We start from the raw sequence: 3,503 nt of genomic DNA on the forward strand, positions 1-3,503 counted from the left end.
TAAAGAGGTAATTCACCCAAAAATGAAATTTTGTCATTAATTACTCACCCTCATGTCGTTCCAAACCCATAAGACCTTTGTTTATCTTCAGAACACAAATTAAGATATTTTTGATGAAATCCGAGAGCTTTCTTACCCTGCATAGACAGCAACGCAACTACCACATTCAAGGCCCAGAAAGGTAGAAAGGACATCGATAAAATAGTCCATGTGTCATCAGTGGTTCAACCTGTTGTAAAACTACGAGAATACTTTTTGTGTGCAAAGAAAACAAAAATAACTTTATTCAACTATGTCTTCTCTTCCGTTTCAGAAATTGATGTGCGTTCACGACAGTACCACAACGGTGGGTGGGTGAACTATCCCTTTAACATGTAAACAAGCTGGATGAGTCTGTTGCGCCTTTGCAGAAAACAGACTGGTACTATTTCAGTCAGCATTTATATGCATTTTAAAACGACAAATTATTGCTTTAGTCAGACTGAAAACGATCTCTGTGTACGTAAACATATGCTACCGTTCAAAGGATTGGGTTCAGTAAGATTTTTTTTAAAGAAATGAATGTAAATCAAAAGTGACAGTATTGGATTCTACATTACAAAAATGTCCACTTCAATTAAATGCTGTTCTTCTGAACTTTTTTTTTTTTTACCAAAGAATCAAAAGCAAAAGCTGACAGTTTCCACAAAAGCAAGAAGCCGTGGTTTACAGTGAATTTATAACAACTAAGGGACGTTGTTAAGCTCGATGCGAAGTGCCTAAAACCCCCTTAGCTGTTATAAATTCACTGTAAACCATGGCTTCACGGAGCTTATTGCTTTTATAAAATGGTTATTTTATATATGTAGTAAGGTTTCACAGAATAAAACAGAGCAAATAAAGTGTAATGATATAAATAAAAACAGTATTCTTCCACCAAACAATGTAGTTCCTCAGAAACAGTTGTGGTTCCAACACACAGACGTAAACAAAGGTGTATGTTTGTAGTGTAATTTACAACAGCTTCGAACGATTTCTGAAGGATCATGTGACACTGAAGACTGGAGTAATGGCTGCTGAAAATTCAGCTTTGCATTGCAGGAAATTAAAATTCAACAGTTATGTTAAACTCTAATAATATTTCATAATATTGCTGTTTTTCTCTGTTTTCTCAAAAAAGAAAAAGGCATCCTTGGTTAAGCATAAGAATCTTACCGACCCCTAAACCTTTGAACGGTTGTGTACTTCCAAAGTTTTGAGTCTTGTGATTGCAGAATGTTTGGCATTTATTCCGTCATAGTACAAGATGGAGGATTCAACCTCAGCTCAAACACTGCAGTGTCATGCTTAATTAGATCACCTCACAGTTCAGATCCAGATTGTTCACCTGCTAGAAATCACCAAAAACCTTATGGATGTGAATATAACACTATAACAATATTTGATTACCACTGTGTCGCCCACAGCAGGAAATGTTCCTTGCGCTCATTTAATTTCTATCAGAACAAGCCAGTTGTCTCAGAATTGTGCTTTATACATTCGGATCTGAATGTTTGAATGTTGTATGTGCTCTACATTAATGGGTTTTGAGCTCTTATATTATACATATACTACCGTTCAAAGAGTTGAGGTCAGTAAGATCTTTTTTTTGCAAGTTGAAGTCTTTTATGCTTACCAAGGCTGAATTTATTTTGTTCAAAAATGAAAACAGTAATATTATGAAATATTATTAGAATTTGAAACAGCTGTTTTCTGCTTTAAAATATTTTCAAAAGTAATTTATTTCTGTGATGTCAAAGATGATTTTTCAGCAGCCATTACTCCATTCTTCAGTATCACATTCATATATTTGCTGCTCAATAATCGTTTCTTCTTATCAGTTGTGCTGCTTAATATTTTCTGTGATTTAATGCATTCTTGCTAAATAAAAAAATCGATTTCTTTAAAAGAAAATGTACTGACCCCAAACCTTTGAATGGTAGTGTACAGTTTTATACCCTCAGACTACTGGAGCTGTTTGCTGATTTAGTGATGATCTATATGAGCTTTTTGTATTTAAGGTTTGTTTTGTTAGTCTGACTACCAGAGTGTAATATCATGGCAGGTCCACCATTGACATTAATTAATGTTAAGAAGCATTTTCCTCATGCAAAAGAGAGCAAGTCTTTCTTGAAGGGAAGCAGAACTCAGGGATTGAGTAATGGTTCACGAGAGAGAAGCTGTTAACCTGGATTTCCTTGTTAAAACCTAGTCTTTAGGCGTACTGAGAAGTACCGCTGCCTCAGTTGAGTTCTGAAGCCATCAGGACATCACAGAGTCGTGGGGAAATGACTCAATAATCACATTTGTGCACATTTGTCACACACGCTGGTGTCTTTGTTTCTCATATCAGCCGTTATAATTTAATCTGCATTCATGCATTTGGTACTTGAGAGACTTATTTGCCAGTAAAACTGTTGCTTCCATATCCATGAATGTATGTATGTTCTTTATTGCCGCATCCTCACACTTGCTGCTTTAGATGATCCCATAGGTTTAAGAATGTGCCATTTCAGAGATTGACAGATTTTATAGAATCGCAGATGTTTTAATGCATTGTGAAGCCTTTAGATTCAGTGCCATTAGAGAGGTCATGCACTTTCTGTTTTGTCATTTGTTGGGTTCAGTTGAAATGGCTGCATATTAAAGCACTGTTGAAAGATTTTACTTGCGGCATCCATCATTACTTATTTGACATTTTTAATAGTGACCTTTATGTTCTGATGAATTCAAGTAAAATCCAATAGGCTCGAAGGCCACCCACTGTCCAACACAATATTTGACCAAAATAATTCACCATGATTCATTTTGTTTACAAAAGTTTTGAAGAACTGTATGTTCTTGAATAAAAACAATAGTTAATGAGGAAGGAAAATTTGTATTTTTGTTTTTTAGCATTTTAATTAAGTTATTTTAACATAATTCATTTAAATAATTGTAAGTCATCCCATGCCCCTCTTGGAAGTTTACTGAGGCCCCCAGGTTGAGAACCACTAATTTCCATTGCAGTCTATGGTTGCCTTGGAAATATTTTGTAAATATGTTTAACGTTTTTTTTTTCCACCTTACAATCTGGTTGTGTATGGCTAGTAATGGTCAAGGTTGCTACATGTTTGCTGGAAGGATGAAAAAATTGTTTACCTGTACCTTGCATTAAACGCACATTTCTTCATTAGATTCTCAGACTGACTTATTGTTATCTGGATGTAAGTGTAGTCATTCATAAACCTAATCTTTCCTAATGTATACAATTAGCTAACCCCTTTGCATATATTGACCAGTGGCCGTATAACAGATTCTTCCTGTTAAATGTATTAAGATCCTAGTTACTAAACAGATAGTATATTTCTGTTAGTATATTTAGTATATTTCTTCTCCAATGGTCATTTCTGTCTGGGAATGTTTTACCTGCAATATAACGGCTACTTTTCTGAAATGAGGCAGACTCAATGACATATTGTCAAACACAACACACAATTACTTGC

The sequence above is a fragment of the Cyprinus carpio genome, chromosome B7 (assembly GCF_018340385.1).
Source record: "Cyprinus carpio isolate SPL01 chromosome B7, ASM1834038v1, whole genome shotgun sequence".
NCBI lineage: Eukaryota > Metazoa > Chordata > Actinopteri > Cypriniformes > Cyprinidae > Cyprinus > Cyprinus carpio.